General features: G+C 37.1%; 1 protein-coding gene across 9 annotated transcripts in view; it reads left to right on the plus strand.

Annotated features, from left to right (window-relative positions):
• Positions 1 to 22,960, plus strand: part of diaph2 (diaphanous-related formin 2) — a 456,526-nt gene that overhangs the window by 76,005 nt on the left and 357,561 nt on the right. The gene's annotated exons all lie outside the window — the stretch shown is intronic.

The following is a 22,960-nucleotide window of genomic DNA, read 5'->3' on the forward strand; positions in this document are numbered from 1 at the left end:
AAGCACAGGAGATGCAGTGAACCGTGTTATAGAAGGCATGGAAATAAGTACAGCGCTTGGTAATGGGCTTTCTGAACTGTGTGAACTCTCTTAACTGCAAAGTGTTGTTGACTCTGCGCTTAAGACATCTAGAGAGGCATACGGCTTGTTAAGTGTGTGTCAGTTTGTGTCTATGTGGACACGCTGCCTGTAGTATGCCTTGCAAATGAAATTAATTGAAAATAAAAACAAAACAAGGAGATTGAAAATAATAGTAGAGAGTAAAATTTCAAATAAACCAAATTACAAGAAAGGGGGAAAAAACTTAAAAACAATGTTTATTTAGATGATCACATGATCAAGCTGATTTGGTGCTAAAGAAACATTTCTTATTATCAATGTTGAAAACATTTTTTTTTTCTGCTTAACATTTGCGTGAAAACTGTGATACATACTTTATTCCTTCTTATCAAAATTGATTTTTGTTTGGATGTTGTACAAGTACTGTCGAGTGGAACCCTAAAGTCAAGGATTTTTACCTGACCATCTGTTTCTGTAGTCTGAAGTGAGGTTCACTTTAGTTTCAGTCATTTGGAGTTTGAGTCATTTTTAATAGAGTTTTCTCATTTAAAACCCTCTATGGTACGCAATATGATATCAGTGAGGAAAAAAAATATTTGTGTTGTTTTTCCTGCTTATAATTGGACACTTTAACAATATCAATAAACATTTTCATAATTTTTTTTAATTTATTTATTTTTTATAAGTTTGTTGCCTCGATGACACAATGGAAAAATTTAAACATTTGGCATTGTCATGTAGAAAAAAATAATATATTTATTGAAAACATAAATTTCTTTAACTAGACACTTAAACTAATTTATCTAGTTTTTAATGTAGTAAAAGTTTCATATTTAATAAAAAGTAACATTTTATATCCAGCTGTTGCCCTCAGGCAACATTGTACCATAGTGGAACACAAATATTACTAAACCATCATATTTTTATGTTATTATATCAAGTTATCATATCCATCTTCATCCTCATATCCATCATCTCTCTCACCCTCACTCTCTCCCTAATGGATTGTCACTATGATTTCATCTTCCTCATCACAGTATGACCCCTCATTAACTCCTCATCCTCACCCTCACCCTCATCATATGGCTTTGCTGCCTGTGTTTTATACCTTTTTGAAGTGCTATAGAAAATGTACAGATCATAATATATGCAGATATAGTATGTGAATCAGTATTGTTATAAGTGCATTACAAAATCATGTGAAAATGCCAACATATTTAGATAATTCCAACTGTTTTCCTTACAAATATGGTACATTTGTATTGAAACCTATTATGCCTGTATGGGCTTATGCGATTCCATTATGGTACAATGTTGCCTTGAGGCAACACACAGTTTTTTGTTATTTTCTCTAAAACATTTGATGATATATAAAGTAAAGTTCTTAAAAATACTTCTTTACTTGCCAGTGAAGGTGACTCATATTTTTTTGTGGGTGATTATATGGTTACAAACAAGTGAAAAAAGCACTTTTCAATGGAGAAAATATGGAGTCATGTGACATGTGCACATGTGCTGAAAAACAGGACACAAAATGGACCCCTGTTGGTCATGTTTTGATCTTTTTTGCACTTTTATTGATTAGTATTTGAGTCATTCTGTCCTGAGATACAGTTGATCAATCAATTGGTGGCTTATTTTATTAAAAACAAACTAAAATAGACCATGTTGCCTGGAGGCAACACCGTACCATAGAGGGTTATGTCCTTTTTTCTAGATGTTTGCAGTATACACAATTAATGCATTTGTTTATAAAGAGAATCTTCATTACATGTCAGTCCTTTTGAAATTCAAAATAAGCTAAACCACATTGTCTTTTCACACTGTAGCTTTCTGATGAACTGTTTGCTTTTTTGTGTGTGGCTAATTATGAACGCAATAATAATCTGGCTCAACCAGATTTCTGTGTAGAGCACTGTTTTGCATCAGCACATGTGTGTCTGTCTCAGACCTTAATGAGGGCCGGCGTTTGGAGAGCGGCTGACTTTACCTCTCAAATAACTGGCTACTACTAATATCCTCCTGTTGTCTGGTCCACTGGTAATGAATACATCTCACTGTCAAAGAAATTGTATTAATATACCCAGATGACTATTGGAAAACATTGCAGAAAATGGCAGGAAATAATACCGCAAGTCATAATAGGAGAAATGCAGCAGTTTGTGCTGAAATATATATTGCATTCATGTGATTGGATAAGGTGAGGCCACTGGAACTCAGACTTAATAATTTAGTGGTTGCATTACTGTGGAGATGATTGCGTGGGCAGGATAACATTTGTTTATTGGGCGTAAGGGAGGTAAACAGAGTGGCACCGGAGGGTATGTCTCGAATGAGAAACCATGGCATATTGTAAACTGGAAAGAAAGGCAAGTTGCAAATTACAATGTTTAAATGCATTTTTTTAAAAGTGCTGCAGGTCATAAATGAATGGTTTACCCCAAAATGAAAACTGTCATCATTTGTGACCAGCTCCATCATATTAAATCATTTCGACCATTAAGTATTATAAAAAAAATAAAAAAATAATTAAAAACAAAAAAAATTTCTAATGAAAGAATGTTTCTATTTCAAACCATTTGTTGTAAGAGTTGTGATGTTATATAGATTTGTTGGTAACATTTTACAATAAAGTTTAATTACTTAACATAAGTTAATGTATTAACTAGCATGAACTAACAATCAACAAAACATTTGTTACAGTATTTAATCTTTGTTAATATTAGTTAATAAAAATACAGTTGTTCATTGTTTGTTCATGTTGTTTACAGTATATATTAACTAATGTTAATAAATAAAACATTTGATTTTAATAATGTATTCGCAAATGTTTAAATTAACATTAATTTAAATTAATAAGTGCTGTAGACAGTGTTGGGGAAAGTTACTTAATAAGTAATGCATTACAATAATTATTGCGTTACTCTCTGAAAAAGTAACTAATTGCATTCCTTACTTACTTTTTATGAAAAGTAATGCATTACATTACTTTTGCGTTACTTTTGCTCACCTAGGCTAGGTTTGCTTGTTTTTTTTTTTTAATAACTACAAAAAAAGTTCTATTTTTGACAGATGTAAAGGCCATTTCACACCAAAAGTGAAGTGAATAAGCCTCAGGCTGAAAGAAATGCATATATATTGTAGAGTAGAGGGCACAGCTCAAACAAACCTTTCAGCTGTACTGCTATTCTAGATTAAAGAAGAATAGGATACAGGAGAAGGAAGTTCAATACTCTTATTTCTAAATTTAAAGTAATTTTTGCTTAATAGTATGGTTAAAATTGTTAGCAGCAAAGACATTGGTTAATAAATTGAGATTAAATGTATAAAGTATATTTGTGTAATTTATTGTAGTTAATTATTATAGGTTTGTGGAAAATTCTTAGATTACATTTCACTGTTTTTATTCATTTTGAAGAATAATGAATGTTTTTGTGCAAGTGAGATGAGTAAATGCATGTTCACATTTATATAACTACAATAACCGTCAAGTTCACACAGCGTGCACAACACCTCTGCACTTTATTTCTCTCAACATGGGGACAGAAGAGCGGTCAGTCAATAAATGTAAAAAAAAAAACTTATGCATTTGAAAAAGTAACATATATTTTGTTGTAAATGGAAAAAGTAATTCATTACTTTACTAGTTACTGAAAAAGTAATCTGATTACGTAACTCAAGTTACTTGTAATGCGTTACCCCCAACACTGGCTGTAGAAGTCTTGTTTATTCTTAATTCATGTTAACTAACAAATTAACCTTGCTGTAAAGTGTTACCAGTTTTTAATAATAAAAACATATACAAATAGTTATGTTTTTCTTTTTTTTTTTTTTAAAATATAGATTAAAAAAACAGTTTTTTGAAAAATTCTACTCAGTGACTCCTTATGTGTTTTACACAACATAGAAAGACATAGAAAGAGCAACATGAGGGTGAGGGTATATGATGACAGAATTTTCATTGTGTACCCTTTTCCTCTCTGCAGTCTCTCATATAAGTAATTAGTGGTCCATGGATTTTGTAGAATTAGCTCATAGAATCCGAGGACTCGGATGAATGCTGAGTGACACTCTGTGTCCCCATGGCAACAGCACATGGACTCCCCACATCGATATGGCCCCGTTCACCCCTTCCTCATTTAGATATTTAGCACTCGTAGGGGGCTGATGATTTAGCCCATAAATCCGCAGACTCCTATACTATGAGTACACAATCATGCACATCACTGAGGCATTTTCTCTGTGCAGACAAACATGCCAGCTAGTAGCTGCCTTCATTACTGCACTGTATGTGTGTGTAGTTGTGCATGTGAGTGTGTTTGTGTTTCTTGGTGCTCTTGAGTGAGAGTGGAATGGACATGGGTAGATGGAACAGTGTATGTGTGCTGTCCAGTCAGGTCCCAGGGGCCGCTCTTCATGCATGGGAAAGCGTGCTGGAGCGTGCGTCTGTGTTTGTGCGTGCTGAGAGTCCACATCTGTTAGCGTGGCACACATTGCTTTCCCTCAGACAGCGCCACTGAGAGACTCTGGCACTGAGTCGTGATGGAACAAGCTCATTATAACAAACCCTCCCTCCTTCTCCCGGTAACACATGAGAAGTGGGCTGCGCGTGTGTGTACGTCTCAGAGGCTAGCCTGTCATATGTGTATGTGTGTGTGCATGTCATAGACAGATTACTTCTCCACCAGACCCTAATACAGAATGGCACGCAGCTAAGTTGGGCGTGCAATCGTGCATTTGAAAGGTGTGTTTTTCTCTCTGTCATGTCCTCCGAATGCCTCTCCATCGCCGAGCTAAGAAGCGGCGGCAGAGAGGTGAGGGGAACTTTTTATCCAGTTCAATAGTAAGAGAATTAAGCATGAAATGACAGAGTTGGATAACAGCGAGAGAGCCGGCTCTGCCTCTGCTGGAGTGAGTTTTTGGCCTTAGAAAGTGAGACCAAAGGCAGTTTTGAGATGAGTGCCCATTACTTGCACAGCCAGCTTGGACTCGTGGAGGAAGATTCAGCTCTACGGCTAAGGACTGGGCGGTAAAGCAAAGGTGATCTCTGTCATTATAGGGCAGGATGACCATTGATTTTTTTTTTCCCCTAGGAAATCGAAAAGACTAATGTTATTCATTGAAATGATCTTTTTTCATCTTTCCATCTTTGCTGTACGCCTCCATTGATTCGCCCGTTCTTGTACGTGAACAGTGTGTGTTCGGGTGCAAATGAAATTTTAGTCTGTTTCCTAGAACTTCACACTCTGCCTTGGCCGCACAGACTTTCTGCTGTACTTTCTCCCTAATCACACGTTCGCCATTGATTATGGTGCCACAAAGTTATTGGACAAGATTGTATCACATCGCTTTTTCCTTAACAAATCTTTGTAAGCATTGTAAGTCATGCAAACTTCCAAAGCACAAACAAATCTTAAGTGTATTATCATGATTGGAACCCTTAAGAGAGCGGGCATTACAAAGCTGTAGTAGACCACAAAGACGTTGCCTATGAAGCTTATTTGTGTATTGTCTGTCTTTAAAAAAACAAAATAATGAGGCTATGCTCCACAGATGATAATAAGAAAGCCCAAAAAAATAAGGCCGAAAAAAAAAAAAAAAAGATATTGGGAGAGAGTGGGGTGGGAAGAGAGATGTTATTGTTCCAAAAGAAGAGAATAATCTGCCAAACAGGTTTAAAGGAGCTAATGAGAACATCTCATGCAAAACTAAAGAGATGTTTGCTACTCAATGAAGTCTTTTCACTGCCATATTTCCACTGCACATTCTCCTAATAACACACGCTCAGGCAAAACATTTTGTGAGGCTGTAACCTAGAAATACAAATAGGAGAATTTGCAAAAGTATCTCCATTAACACATTCCAGGTCACAGTCAGCTGCTTTTATTATGTAGGTGCTCAAAACATTCTTAAATGAGCTTGTGGTGCTTCATCTAGCTCAGTGTGCTTATTTGAGGAGACTAGAATAGTTGCAGCCTAAATGTGAAATGTATGTGTGCTTTATATATTAATGCATAAGAATAAACAGATTCAAGAAAAAATAAATAAATAAAAAAAATAAAATAAATATATTATAAATACTTTCCGTACCCACTGTATATATATATATATATATATATATATATATATATATATATATATATATATACAGTGGGTACGGAAAGTATTCAGACCCCCTTAAATTTTTCACTCTTTGTTATATTGCAGCCATTTGCTAAAGTCATTTAAGTTCTTTTTTTTTTCCTCATTAATGTACACACAGCACCCCATATTGACAGAAAAACACAGAATTGTTGACATTTTTGCAGATTTATTAAAAAAGAAAAGCTGAAATATCACATGGTCCTAAGTATTCAGACCCTTTGCTGTGACACTCATTTAACTCAGGTGCTGTCCATTTCTTCTGATCATCCTTGAGATGGTTCTACACCTTCATTTGAGTCCAGCTGTGGTTGATTATACTGATTGGACTTGATTAGGAAAGCCACACACCTGTCTTTATAAGACCTTACAGCTCACAGTGCATGTCAGAGCAAATGAGAATCATGAGGTCAAAGGAACTGCCTGAAGAGCTCAGAGACAGAATTGTGGCAAGGCACAGATCTGGCCAAGGTTACAAAAACATTTCTGCTGCACTTAAGGTTCCTAAGAGCACAGTGGCCTCCATAATCCTTAAATGGAAGACGTTTGGGACGACCATAACCCTTCCTAGAGCTGGCCGTCCGGCCAAACTGAGCTATCAGGGGAGAAGAGCCTTGGTGAGAGAGGTAAAGAAGAACCCAAAGATCACTGTGGCTGAGCTCCAGAAATGCAGTTGGGAGATGGGAGAAAGTCAACCATCACTGCAGCCCTCCACCAGTCAGGGCTTTATGGCAGAGTGGCCCGACAGAAGCCTCTCCTCAGTGCAAGACACATGAAAGCCTGCATGGAGTTTGCCAAGATGGTGAGAAATAAGATTCTCTGGTCTGATGAGACCAAGATAGAACTTTTTGGCCTTAATTCTAAGCGGTATGTGTGGAGAAAACCAGGCACTGCTCATCACCTGTCCAATACAGTCCCAACAGTGAAGCATGGTGGTGGCAGCATCATGCTGTGGGGGTGTTTTTCAGCTGCAGGGACAGGACGACTGGTTGCAATCGAGGGAAAGATGAATGCGGCCAAGTACAGGGATATCCTGGATGAAAACCTTCTCCAGAGTGCTCAGGACCTCAGACTGGGCCGAAGGTTTACCTTCCAACAAGACAATGACCCTAAGCACACAGCTAAAATTACGTGGCTTCACAACAACTCTGCGACTGTTCTTGAATGGCCATGCCAGAGCCCTGACTTAAACCCAATTGAGCATCTCTGGAGAGACCTAAAAATGGCTGTCCACCAACGTTTACCATCCAACCTGACAGAACTGGAGAGGATCTGCAAGGAGGAATGGCAGAGGATCCTCAAATCCAGGTGTGAAAAACTTGTTGCATCTTTCCCAAAAAGACTCATGGCTGTATTAGATCAAAAGGGTGCATCTACTAAATACTGAGCAAAGGGTCTGAATACTTAGGACCATGTGATATTTCAGTTTTTCTTTTTTAATAAATCTTTAAAAATGTCAACAATTCTGTGTTTTTCTGTCAATATGGGGTGCTGTGTGTACATTGATGAGGAAAGATATATATTAATATATATATATATATATATATATATATATATATATATATATATATATATATATATATATATATATATGTATGTAATATTTTATATGTATACACTACTTGTAACACTTTTACTCTGTTTGGGGTTTGTTTGCTCCGTTTCAGTTTGCCTGTTCCTCATATACTTAATTAGTTCACACACCTGTTCTGTTTTTCCCTTGATTGCCTTTAGTGTTTATAAGTTCTTTCAGTTCTTTGACCGATCTCGTTTGAGTGGCTGTAGTTCTCCTGTGTTTACATTAAAGTCTGTTGTTGTAGCATTCCCTTCATAGTGCAAATCTTTATACAGCCACTGTGTGACACTCCTGTTTTTGTAATGTTTTTGATAAGTCTCTTTTGCTCACCAAGTCTGCATTTATTTGATCAAACATATAAAATAAGATAACATAATTTATTCCTGTGATGGCAACCATTTGTTCAGTCTTCAGTGTCGCATGATCCTTCAGAAATCTTATGTTTGAAATATTTAAAGTTAAAATCTTTTGAGCAATATGTGTCCTTGCCGAATAAAAGTATACAACGACACCAAAACAACACCAAAACAAAAATCTTTCTGACCCAAATCTTTTGATCTGTAGTGTATATGTAAATAAATGTATAATTTATAATTTAATTTATAATTTTATTCACTAACAATTTTCTGAAACTGAAAATATTTCCTAGGTATCACAGATATTACTCTTTTGAACTAATCAGGAAGTACTAATATTCTTCTATTTTGTTGTAAGTGACAACCTCATTCCTGCAATGCTGTGGACATGCTGAAGCTTGAATTTAAAACAACCAGTCAGAATTCTATCCTGTTTTTCAGGTCTTGGTAATATATAAATTTGCATGGTGTTTAAGCTGCGGTGCCTGCGCTTGGATGGCCAAAGGCTTGTGACTTTTTTTCCCCCAGCGTGACGGACAGCTCTGTCCAGCTTCAGTCCGGTTTTAATTAGGACAGCCCATCTGAGATTAGAAGGCGTGGGGCCCGAGGGGCTCCCGTTTCCAGCATGTTTGAATGTTTCTCCCAGATGTGAGTGCAGCTCAGTGCCAGACCCATATCTTTAGTCTCAGCACGCTCCAAACAGCACCATGCTCTCCCACAACACCTTCCTCCCTTAAAATAACCCGTGCAACTCTCTCAAGCAGCACTTATTAATGGAAATGGGGCTAGGCCGGGTGGTAATGGAGTTCGACTGTGGTTCCGAGGTTCCACCACACTCCCTCTGTGGTGAAATTAAGAGAACTGTCACTTGTAATTGGGTTGCTCTCTGAGCCTCGGTGTAATCTTTTCTCACGCTCTCAAGAGTCACGCCATCTTGAGCCTAACTGGGCCAGACTTTGCACAATAGTCCATCAGAATCTCTTTGGAGGATCTGAAATAAAACAGAACTTAAAGCGGGCAGAGCCATGCCTTTGGTGGAGATTATTGCGCTTTTGTCTGTCTTGCAGAAAAGTGAATCATCTTCCTTTTCTTTGTTTTTCTGCAATGAGTGCATGACTGACATGCAAAGCTGTATTGTTGTTACAAAGAAAAGTTTTGTTTGCTGGCGGCATAGTGCTTTGTGGTGGATAAGATGGCTTGAGAGATATGCAACTCATAGTTTTGACTGCTCTAGAGATGAAGAGACATGCTCTTTTTGTTTGAGGAAGGGTTTCGCTTCAACCTCTCTCCATCTTTTTGCTCTTGATCCACCCACTTGCCTTTAATCTAAAAAACATAACACAGTTATTGCTTTATTTATTCCCCTCCCATGTAGGGAGATTGATTTTTTTGTTGTTGTTGTTTTCCTTTTTTCCCTCTTCTTTTCTAGTAATTGAGAAAGCGGTATGTTCCTTTCCTTAAGGCCAGTGGCTTGTTTTTGGCTCTTGCATGTATGCATGGGCACAGGCTATTTTATGAAATACTGTATTGTTTTATTTTTATTTTATTTTTATTATCTTTTTTTTTTTCATGCCAAGCAAAGAACTTCATTACACAGCCATTAATTGTCTAAATTGGGAGTGAATTAGAAATATGTAAATATTTCATACCAGTCATGTTTTTTATTTTATTTTTTACATTAATAATCAAATAAAATTACATCATTTTATCCAATTTTTTTAATAGGTGTAACATGCCAAATTTTTTATTCAGAATTTTGAACTTTGGTCTGCCTTCTTCATTCTCATTTCCCTGCCGTCTCTTTTTCTATCATTTGCAAGGATGGTACCTAGCCACAGAAAGATGTGTTATGGAGTGTACAGAGGAAGTAAGACTGTGATCAGATCTGGGACACTTTTTGGAATTGCTTGGTTAGATGGATGCCACAGTGCATTTGAAACAGCAATGTCAGAATGGGTTCCCTCCTCTTGCTCCTTCCTGTCACTGCAGAGCTGATTAAGAAAAGATGGGCTCCTGCTTGAATGAACCGCACACACAGCCCTGATGCGCAACACGCAAAAGTGCCAAAACATCCTCACCATAATAGATTTCTTTAGCGGCAAATGTATTTACTCAAGTCACAATGGTTGCTCTTGCGCTATACCTTGCTGTCAAAAAGTATGCAAGTGTCCTTTGACATAATGCTTGAGTGTGAACATTCCACAGACATTTTAAAGGTGCAATAGGACATTTTTGGAGAGGCTAGCAATAACGTGATAGCTTTCAAATCATAACATCCCACCCTCCCTTCAGAGCGTCTCCAAAGCCACGTCTCCTTCAAAACACATGAAGGAACACACACAGCTGCTCTCAGCAAAGCGTCACAAGAGATGGCGTTAAACTACCTCATGTTTCAATACACATAACATTACAATAATATTGACTGTAAACAACTTAAGCCGGGAACACACTACATGACTGTCTGGCCGATTATGAATGTAATTTGGTTGTTACGACTGATCATGCTCAAACGGTTTTCTTTTTGCTGTTATCGTTAATCTGTAATCTTTAATCAACCAATAATGTAGACTGTTATTCTCAAATCAGGAATTTAAAAAATAAAATGGTCCATTCTGAGCAAAAATGCTGGGCTATATTTTTGTTTCATTTCCAGAGTTACCAGATACCAGAATAAAATATAAAATAAAAAAAGTTTTATTTATTCTGAAACATAAGCCATTCAAAGCATTATTTATATATTTTAATTTTCATTTTATCAGTCTACAATAAATGTACAATTCTCCCAAAACTATTTAACGGGACTGCCAACACTGAAACTCTAAAAGCATGACTTCATTTGACAGAAGAGCTGCAGAGAAAAGGAACTCTATTTCCTCATCATATTTCATGTATGTAATAAAAATATATATTACAAATATATTAGATATGATTAGTGTATATAATTATTTTATTTACAAATGTCATGTTTGTGTTTTTTTTATTTGTTACACTATTTAAATGAACATATTCAGAAACAAGTGCAACAACTGTAAAAGTTGGCTGCTTTTTGTTTGCTGTGCTCCGTGACTGACGTCTGTCTACATAAACTCTGCATAGCATGAAACGCACTGTCTGATGTATGATAATGTCTGTTTGAACAGTGTGCCCGAGGAATATAAAAACATACACTGACAGGCAGGTAGGACATTGTATTTATTTCATTTAGACTGAATATAATGGTCCTACGCCTTCCACAGATGATTTATAAAATAAATATAAAAATACATTTAGACTGTTTAACATAGTGATTGCTATCAGGATATGAGAAGACTAACCAGTACAACAAAAAACGTTTCTGCAGAGAATCACCTATTTCACCTTTAATTTTCATATAATATGAACACAGCTTGAATTATAAATAGTGAATTAGAAATATAGAGCAGGTTCATTTTTAACTAAACAAATTGAGTGTTAGGTCTTAATGTCCTTGTGGTGGAATATTTAGCATATGTATAAATTATACAATTTATGTACATATGCTACTTCTCAAAAGTTTATGAAACGTTTCAAAAGTCTCTTATGCTCACCAAAGCTGCATTTATTTGATACAGTAAAAAATACAGTAATTTTGTAAAATATTACAGTTTAAACATTTCTTAGTTTCAGTAATATGTTTCTGGAAAGTGATACTTTCTTTACTGTCACTATTTATCAATTTAATGTATCCTTGCTAAATAAAAGTATTAAAAAAAAAACTGACCCCAAAGTTTAAAAGGTAGTAGATATGCACATATTCAATGAGGGAAACGTGAAACATTTGGTCAGATGCACATTATAGTTATAGTTTGGCATCATAGCTTGCAAATCACTACCAGCGCCCATGGACACTTAATAGGATGCTTGTGAAAGGCTCTAGTCCCAGCGGTGTTTTTTCTAAGGTACTGTTGTCTGCTTGAGCAACTGCTCTGATGTTTATTGATATGTCTTGCTCATTGATTCGTCTAGTCCCTGGACAATTATGGCTTCAGTTTTCTCTACACGCTTAAAAGGAGTAGCACATGAAACATGAGGCCCATTTGTCACGCCTGGTTTCTCCGTTCTGTTGCAATAGTTACGCAGAGATTTTATTTATGCAAGAAATAATTCCAGTTTATCCGTTTTGAATAATATACATATCGAGCAGGGTTGCTTTTTTGCTCTCTCTTTGAAAATGCTGTCACATTCGAAGGTTTCAGGAAAGTTTCAAATGAGCGAGCATTAGAAGTGTGTGGGATCGATGCTTTCTCTTAAGGGGCCGGATATTCCAGCCTGACATTACGGCGGTGCATTAGAAGATTAAAAGTAATGTCTGAGCATTTGTGCCACTGCTTAATTGATTCTCAGGCTCCTTCTAGACGAGGTGTCGTCATCGATCCGCTCTGCCAATTTCTTGATTGCAAATCCTGATGTCAAAGAATCCAGCCTAATGCCATAATCATACACTTGTGATGACGAGGGAGTTGTTTCTAATCAAACACCACAGGCTATGCCAGTAGTCATCTTTTAGCAAAGCAATCAGTCTGTTAAAAGCAGTACTTGGAACGTCGCTCCCCTATTGTCTTTGAAACACTATCACAAAATCCCTTAAGATCGTCACTGTCGCCTCCTCACTTTGATTGATTTACTAATTGTTGTTTACACACAGGATTAGTTTGCTTGCATCCCTCGAGAGTTTGTCCATATAAAGAATTAGTTTATCATGGCTGAGACTGCGTCTGCAAACAGTTGCCCGAGGAATAATCATTAAAGAAAGAAAGCATACATGTGTATATTACTTCTCTTCTCTTCTCTTTTCATTTCATACATTCATTTTTTTTTTTTTTTATTACTTCTCTTTTCATTTCATTGATCCTCATTCAAAGGAATGAAACATACAGTGCATAGCTCAGGCAGTCTTGAATCGCAGCTATAGCCAGAAGCTTTAAGGTCAGCCTTGCTAAAACATGCTGTTTTCCATTCATGGCCTCAGATGCAGAGAAGTGGGTTAAGTTGGTATCAGCACGGTAGTTTATTAAGTGTGAAAACATGGTGGTGTGATAGCAAGAGGCAGTCTCTTCCTGGCACTCCTCTGGAGCTCTGTTTTAATAAGGAGAATGTGCTCTTTAATTGTTCAGTGAGACCATAACAGATGCTTCACTTCCATATTAATGGAGAACCGGGAAGCCGGTGTTAAGGGGGTGGCAGCCGACTGTAATGCCGAAAAAGATAAACAGAGTGAACTAGTGCAAAGTGGGTGAAATTTGAAGGAAAATCATGCGGAAAAAGACTCCTTCATTAGTTTGTTTGCCCCGTCCTGTTCTCCTCAGCAGATGATGTTCTCAGAGTTTGTACTGACTTTGCAAATTAGGATGCAGTGGCAAGCTTTCCCAGCCAATATAAGCCTGTCAATCACATTTGTAATGCAATCGAGAAGGTGTTGATGTTCCTCGCCTTTCCCCTCGCTCCAACCTGTCGAGAACAGTAAATAATGCCGATAGTTTAGGGAAACGCAACATGACGAGAGTTATCCCAGAGCGTCATGCCACACACCACTGAGGGACCAAGGAAATGGCTCTGATTATGTTTTGCATATTAACTGACAGCATGGAAAATGTCTAAATTGGCTGTCATTTAAGCTTATGAAATGGATATGGTTTTCCAAATGAAATAAACATCATTGGTGTTATAGCAACATTTTTTCCTTCTGTATTGATAGACAAACTCAATTTTTGCGTCAATGCTTAGCCTTCATCATGTTTGGTTATGAGGTTCCTGTCACAAGCACCTGCAGGCAAGGAAAACATTTTTTATCAATTTCTCTGTTTATTTTAGTTATTACAAGTCAGGAAATTAAAAAAAAAAAAAATAATAGAAAGAATAAATGAAATAAACATCACTCTGCAGACGTTCGTCTTGATGAATTTCAGTTTGTTTGGCCAACAGAAATTGAATTTAGTCATTTCACTGGCATGCTCTTATAGATTCTGCATTCAGTTTTTTTATTAAACAGGAAACTGTGGAAGTGTTCTTCTCTCCACTTGCATTTGATCCTGACTGCACAGGAACGGTCCTCAGCGGTGGTGCTTATTGACTGCTCTTCAATCATGTTGAGTTTGTGGTAGTGACGTCACCAAACCGGACACAAACAAAGGTTTTTGGTGTGATGGTGGCCGTGGCAACAGTCACTGGAGAGGTTGTCCTTGCAACTGCACTGACATTTGCAGCCTTTTTCTCTGACCTTTCTGTAGTGCCGGGATTAATCCAGTTCTCCTACTCATCGAGTGAGTGGATGGATGCGAGTGTTGTGCGCAGAGACCATAAGAGGATGAGGAGCACCAGCGTCTTGTGTTTGAGATATTTTGATATAAATGGTCACCCTGAACTGTCCTTTTGCTATTTTTCTCACTTTCATTTTTACTTCTGTTCTTTATCTTGATTTCTCTACCACTCTCTCTCCCAACTTCCCCACCCCGCAGTTCACGTCAGTGTCCTGCAGAGGGCAATCTGTGACTGCGCTTGACCGTGAGCTCTTCACGCCAGTTGCTGTATCGGAGAGCTATGCATTTTGGATTGTTGTATAAACTATGCTATATCTGATGAGGAAATAACAAGCTGTGGCAGCTAGCGGACCTGCGTCCTTGCCCTGAGACTCTGGGGGCCATTGAAGTCGACGTGTCTATTGCAAGAGTACAGGATAAGGGAGCTGGCAGATCAGGAGGTGAAATAGCACAATAAATGATTTCTGGCTTGTACTAATGGGATTTATTATTAACTGCTTGTCAGCACAGATGCACATTGATCCTGTTTTTCATGGCTGGAGGGGGTGGCGGGGATGATTTCGCTCAAAAAGCACATGCTTGCACTCTAAAAGGCTGGTATCTAACATGATCTGGAATGGGGCCTGAGTTACGGATGTGAAGCGCAGGTGGAGGAACATTGATTTATACCAGCAGGTTTGCCAGGGTTTTATAGGATTGACTAAATGTCATTACTCTGCTGGTGGCAAGGTGATGAACTGTAATAAACTTTGATGTGGGTGGGTGGGTGTCAGGGTGCCAGTCACTCGTAAACCTCTAAAGCATGACAGATTTTAAGATATTTTTTAAAAAAGTGTTCCCTAGCCAGCACTTTGTTTGAAATGTGCTTTTTTTTTTTTAATTCTGCTGGCACAAAGTTGTATCTACACTACCTTTCAAAAGTATGGCATCAGTATTTTATTTTATTTTATTTTATTTTATTTTATTTTATTTTATTTTATTTTATTTTATTTTATTTTATTTTATTCAACCGTGACACATTAAATTGATCAAAAGTGACAGTAAAAATATTTATAATGTTACAACATATTTTTATTTAAAATAAATGCTGTTCTTTTGAACTTTCTATTTTATCAAAGTATCCTAAAAACAAAATGTATCACAGTTTCCACAAAACGTTTATGAGCACCAATCACCATATTAGAATGATTTCTGAAGGATCATGAACGATACTGAAGACTGGAGTAATAACTGTTGAAAATTCATTTTTGGCATTACAGAAAAATTAGTTATTTTAAATTGTATTAATATTTCACAATATTAGTGATTTTCTAGAATTTTGATCAAAATATGCAGCATTGGTGAGACCTCAAACTTTTAAACTGTAATTTAAGTATGTTGGCTACAGAGTTTTGGGTTCAAATGTGGAGCAGACAGTCTCCTCCTTGGTCTAGTTGCTCCAAAGTCTTCAAATACAGAGTTTGTCCTAATCCTCCACCCTTCCTCTCATCCCACACTAAGAGCTGATTAATTCATTCTTTCTCTTCTAATCTCACATCAGCTAATGTGTTCCAGTCTCCATCAGCATAGGGGTGTGTTGTTGTGCACATTGAAGGTCAAGTCCCTGCCTTTAATTAATTGCTTTTTGGTAATATTTTCAAGTCAGGGATACCGATAAGCCAGCGTTTAATATTCAAGCAGTGTGTTTATTTTCTACTGTATTAGTTTTGTTATTGCTTTCACTACTTCAACTTCATGTTTTTGGCTGAACATTTGCATGGAATATTCAACTGGGGGTCTTTCCGGAAGGCTCTGTGGGACTGTTGTCAATTATTTCATTGTTTTGGATGCACCATCTTCATTAGGGAACCAGGATGTGTCTGCTGGACTAGGTAGGAGCTCAGACTGCACTGGCGCTGGAGTGCATGGCCATCAGGGAAAATCTACGGCAATACTCACCTAGATGAGGAGAAATTGGTGGAAATCTTCACTAGAAGATTAATGGCATCAGTGAAGAAGTCAAGCAGAGACATTTGAGAAATGAGTTTGCAAATTTTAGAGGACTTTTTAATTCTTTCACTCTGTTTTCTTAATTCTCACTACTTTAATTACCTAATTTCTTTCTCTTTCTTTTTTTTTTTCCTGACAACACACACACACCTTTTCTTCTTATTTATCTCTTCTCTCCTCTCTTTTATTGTTATATATAATATTAGACTGCTTTATTTTTTGAGCTCCTTTTTCACACAAAGGAGATATTTTTTACCTTTGTGCATCTGTGACTTTAGCTTTTAATCACTGAATAGACAATTGGCTGCATTTGCTATTTGATAAACTCTTTTTGCCTGGACACTAACCGGCTTTGCTTCTCCAAAACATTTTATGGACTTTATACAGCACTATTTACTGTTCAGCTTGGCCCATTGTTGGATGAGTGTGTGATGCTTGTCTTACCCTGAATGAGATAATGTTAGTCCTGCTTTGAATGGGCTGAATTCCTCCACTGCTCTTTGTGTTCAGGTGATTAAATTCCAGGGAATTTGTGTCCACAGAGGGAGGGACATCATTGTCGTCACTGGTGCATAGCAAGCAGACAAACCTTTTTGCATGTTAATCTCAGAGCTCTGCTTTAGTGTTCAAAGGCACAATCTGAATTGGCACAGATACAAAGAGACACGGAGATCATTTTACCAGCACTTAAGGGAGAAGTATGAACCGCATAACCGAATTTAACACAAAGCCTGGTAATTTTCTGTAAGAGTTATCTGATTTCATATTCAAGATTGCTGGTATATTTGGAAAAGATGTGAAGATGACTTCATTGCAGACTGGATTGCTTTTCAGTTTTTGTAAAAAATATGCCTACACGCTCAACAAAAATCTTTTCTTGAAGTATAATAATACTAATATATATATATATATATATATATATAAATTTATTATTAATATTATTTATTCACTGTAAAACATTGTCATTTTTTTTGATGATGATGATAATAATAATAATGACAAGAGGTTTGAAAATTGGAAGGATGATAAATAAAATAAAATAAAATAAAATAAAATAAAATAAATAAAATAAAATAAAATAAAATAAAATAAAATAAAATAAAATAAAATAAAATAAAATAAAATAAAATAAAATAAAATAAAATAAAAATAAAAACTAATTTGACCCTTGTGGTAAAAATGGGAGAAAAACAAACACAAACATAACTGAAATCACCCTAAACAAGGGGCTTTTTTCAAGTCTTGATGAAAAATAAAGAAAATATGAAGCAACAGGCTTTTCTTCAAACATGTCAGTGTCAATACAGATTAAATAATCCAGGTGACGTTAATAAGTATAGCGAGACATGAAAGCGTGTCGTGCCACCTCTGATACCTCCTCCGCCTCCACATTCCTTCTGAAAAAGGTTTTAGCATCTGCGACGACAGACAAGTCCTTGTCAATGTCTTTAGTAAAAGCTGCCTCCCGCGTGGCCTGTCACAGCAGAGGTTACCGCGATCATCCCTGCCGTTCACTAGTGACGCTTCGCCCTGTAAACACTGCTCCCTGCTCTCCTGCTGCTGGCTGGGGGTGGTATGTGTATTTTATGTGTGTGGGGAAGTGTTTATGGTTATTAGAGAGTTGGGAACGGGGTCGGTAAGCACAACAAATGAGAGGGGGGGGGCATTTTTCCAGACGGTACCACTGAGCTGATGAGATATTAGGAAGGGGGAAACTAGTATTAATATTTGTGGCTATTGATCGATGGTCTCCGTAATATAATTTCCTCATCCGTTTTCTTCTTTGCAAATATTGGGGGTAAAAGGCAAGTAGAGACCACTATAAATCTTTTTTTTTTTTTTTTTCCTCCCCATCATTTTTTGTTTCTTGGGTGTGGGCCCGAAGCTATAAAGCTCTCTAGCTCAAAGGGCTTTATGGTTGGTATTGGGTAGTGCCTGCATTTCACTTTGCCCTTGTCAGTCTTTGGTGTACATGAGTACACAGCATGTACAGTAAAGCCATTAAATGCCCGGCCCTGTCAGGTGGAGAATGTAGTGGCTTAATTCTCAAATTTAAATTTAAAGTCATCATGAAATCTTTTTATACTTGATCAGTGCACATTATTACAAAGGAAAGTCTTCTTTCATCAAAGTAACTTGCCATACTTCCTGACACAACCTATATATATATATATATATATATATATATATATATATATATATATTACTGTTAAAATGTTTGGATTTATTTTTAATAATTTTTAAAAATGTTTTATAAAAGATCAAATCAAAAATATTTGATCAAAAATACAGCATGAAACAAAAAAAATATACAATATTTTAATATTATATTTTAAAATGTAATGAGTTACTCCATTACTCCAGTCTTCAGTGTCACATGATCCTTCAGAAATCATTCTAATATGCTGATGTGGTGCCCAAGAAACATTTCTTCTTATTATCAATATTGTAAATAGGTAATATTGCTTAATATATTTGTGGAAACCATAATTTTTGATGAATGAATGGCATTTGTTTGACATATAAATCTTTTGTAACATTATAAGTGTTTTTTACTGTGTTAAGTATTAATTTCTTTTTTTAAACATCTAACTTCCTAAAGATATATGTAATGAATGAATCACTAAGGCAATATATAATGAATAATAAAAATATTACTCAGTGGGTCACATAAAGGCATACTTTTTTTTCATCACTTCAATACAGTTTAATGTCGAATGTGAAGTAAGTAATAAAGACCTATAAAGTAGATCCTCTAGCTTCAGCGTGTTTTGTTTGTGAATGTAATGGCATGAAACATGTATTCTTATCTTCAAGATCATTTCCATGTACAAACCTGTTGAAGATAAATTATTTATAACCATTACAATCTGTTTTTTTTGAGCCGGTGTTGATGTGGTCATAAGTGCATCTGTATCACACGCTGTCATAAAGGAACTTACCTGCTGCTGAAACTCTGAAACATCTGCTCTCACTTCATTACAGCCAACTTCCTGTCTAACATTTTGAGCATCCTACTATCTGTCCTCCTCTCTCTCTGGTTGAATTTTGGGCGGTGAATTTGAGCAAAAAAAGAAAAACTGAATGATAAACAGATCAGCAACAATAGTGTGAAATGCCAGCCTTCGTTTGCTTGTACAAAGGAACATGCTTGTGTATTCCCTCTTGTCCTCTGCCATTTCTGTGTCTCTCCATTGTCTCCGGATCTGAATCAAGCTGTGCTGGATCTCTAGATGCTCAGAAAACCTCAGCGGACCGGCCCGCCCCGAGAGATCGTGCTCTAAATGAGCATCCTTCAAACACAACATCTCCCATTCCACTGAACAAAAAAAATGCCAGGACACAAGAGGAGAAGTCAGGTCAGACTGCTTTGAAGCTTCTGTTCCCAGAGCCGCCTGTTTGAAACAAAATCGCAATTCTCACAGAGCATTTTACCCCCTGCTACTCTTGGGCCCCTGGCCTCGGCTTAACGATTCAAACATGCCAACGGGAGGAGACAAAACAGACAGATCGACGGTGTGCAGCATCTCGAAAAATCACAGCTAACCAAGCATTGCGGTTTGCCTCGTTAACAATTCAATTTTTGTTGTCTCCGTGGGTTGTTTGTCCCTCTTTTTGATGGTAGTGTAGGACATCATTTTAGCATAAATCTGGACCGATCTTTTATAGCTTTAAAAAACTAGAGAAATACACAGTAAAGAATGTGACTAGCAAAAACTCTTAAGTACTCAGGGTTTGATGAAGTAAATGTGAAGAAAGGAGAAGGCCCTCAGGGTATCTTCAGCTCAACTTATGACAGAGAGGAACATGTAGTGTATATTTCAGATACTTCCCCCTCCCCCTGGCACACTGTCTATTGTTTCTATTTGTTGTTTTCTTTTTTATGTAGTTATAGCACAAACACAATTGAAATTCCACACAGAATCTCAAAGAAGAGAAAACAAAGCCCACTGGGATCAATGCATCTTTACTGTCAATAGTGTTGTCAAAGGTTTATGAATCTCTGGTAACATACAGCTTGAGTCAGTTTGTGTAGGGGGGCAATTAGATTCGTCTAGGCAAAAACTGAAGTTGTCTCCGTTTTGTTTGTATTGGAGCCTCTGAAGTGTTGTGTTTTCCACCCACTACGTCTCCGCTGGCAGACTTTGCTTGTTCCTGGACATCCCTCATTAGCATGTTTTCAGGCGCCAAACAAAATCAGCTATAGTGAACCTTTAGGCTTTGAAATTTCTCCTAATTTTATCTTTGAGAAGTTTTTTAGCGCATGATAGATTGACAGAGAAACAGATGAAATGTATTGCTTCGTTTTTCCTATTGATCTTGTTTTGAAAATGTCATGTTTTTTTTTATTTTTTTTATTATAATTTTTTTTACAAATACTGCAGATTTGATTGGTTGTAAATGTAAATTATTTCGTTTTTGAAATATATATATATATATATATATATATATATATATATATATATATTTATTATGCTATATTATATATTAATCATAATGACTATAATAAATATATTCAATATAATGAATATATAAACTAATATATTGCATATGTTTAGTGAAATTCTCCCCGCTACAGTTAAATTCTTTAGTGAACTAACATGTAACATGACTTGCCTGAGGTGAATGTAATGCTACGTGACTTATTAGTCTCAAGCTGTTTTATTTATGCCTTTTCACGGTTGAGAGATTAAACGTAACCATGCATAAGTCGTTTCAAACAGTGTTGCATTACCACACGCGCCCCCTTCTGGATTGTAGTGTGAATCGCCTGTAACTGACTGTATTCGTCTAACTGCATGAACCGAGCTGTGATGTCTGTACCGTATGGTTTGGGATAAATACATGTATTGTTACACCCCTTATATATAATTGCCCTATATATAATGTTATATACTGAATATATGGTTTACCTTTGCCGTTCTCAATCATTAGTTAATCTTTAAAATCAAAAGAGATATTTAATATTGCATATTATAATAATGTGATGCTTAATTTCACTATGGCTATTACAATGATTGATTTTACTTTTGTTTTTATTTTTGATTATTTTCATTAAATAGTATTTTAATATAGGCCACTTTATTACATGCCCTCTCTCGGTTATTGGTCGTAACATGTAAATTGTGTTATTGGTCAGAATTTTAATATTGATGCAACCCTACGTATTCAGAGAAAAGGCAGACGTGATGTGTTCAGTGTAGAAATTGGTCAGTGTAGAAACTGTGGTAGAAAGAAACAAATGCTAAGAAAGCCATATTGCATAGTGCTGCTAACTTTTGCCCTCTCACTCAAACTAATTCCTCTGTGGCAGGTCAGAATCAACAGAGGGTGGGGTAAATGGGGACACATCATTACCTAGCGTACCTGTGGGCCTGGACTGCCGCCACCAAGGTTAACTGGTTTTGGTTGCTCAACTCCAGTTGGCATGGCTACCGTCTCCAGGGGTAGTGTCCTTCTTCCTGCTCTCGATCCCCATGAGCCACAATTGCTTTGTGTTAAAAGACAAGCCTCTTGATCCTGCCCAACTCGGGATAGAGTTGAAAACAAAAAGCCAGTAAACATAGTGCCCGTAGGAAAGGGTTTGTGGTCCTCAGAATTGGCATGGTTTTTGTGTGCATCAAATATTTTACATGATACATAGCACAGCAAGCTATTTGCTGGCAAGGATCTTTCCCTCTATCCTTGATGAATGATTCTATCTGAAGGCATTAGGTGATCTATTTTTCATGCGAGTCCTTTAGTCGCACCGCGTAGCTTGGGGTGGCATGGGGTCCCGTGTGCTAGTGCATATCCCTGCATCTAGAGTCCACACGGAAAGGAGACGATGAGTATCTCGGGGTGCAATGGGAGATGGTCTTGAGGTGAAAAAAGATGTGCTGGCTGTTGAAAGGTCACACCTGTCATTTCTCAGAAGCTGAGTGGAAGATCACCTGCAGGCCACCACATGAAAGACTATGACACCTCTTGTCTCATCGATGTAAAAAGATCCCGCACACGTACCTAAACACACAAATTCACTCCCCACGGAGCTGTACTACTAAAGAAAGATGTGATATTTGCCCTCCCACTCAGCAACAATACTTTCTTCTCTATCTTTTAGTAGATAAATGTGTGCAATGTGTTTTTAACATTATTTTCCATCCAGCCCTGACATACTTTTACTTAGCCGACTAAAGTGGACGTTCTATTTAAAGCACTGGTAAATTAACAGCAATTTGCAGATTTGATGTGGAGGACGGCTCGTTCGTATCCCTCGTCTCATTCGTTAACAAATCGCCTAGCACCTTAACAAAGAGTAATTGTCTCACCTGCTTTCACTTAGCCAGGCGGCTCAGCCTCTCTGAACGAGCACCTCCATCTTATTTCAGCGTGTCCTACTTGAGGAACCGAGCTAAGCCGAGAGCGACGCGAGAGCCCCCGCTGGAACTCCCCAGCCCTGCCGCAAATCCACGGGAGGTCCCAAAGCCGCCTCGTGCCGGCTGCAGCACAGGCAAATTGCCACAGCTGAGACAAGTCTCCATTCAACAGGCTAATTAATCTTGCTTTGTAAGAGTAGTCAT

The sequence above is a fragment of the Chanodichthys erythropterus genome, chromosome 1 (assembly GCF_024489055.1).
Source record: "Chanodichthys erythropterus isolate Z2021 chromosome 1, ASM2448905v1, whole genome shotgun sequence".
Classification (NCBI taxonomy): Eukaryota; Metazoa; Chordata; class Actinopteri; order Cypriniformes; family Xenocyprididae; genus Chanodichthys; species Chanodichthys erythropterus.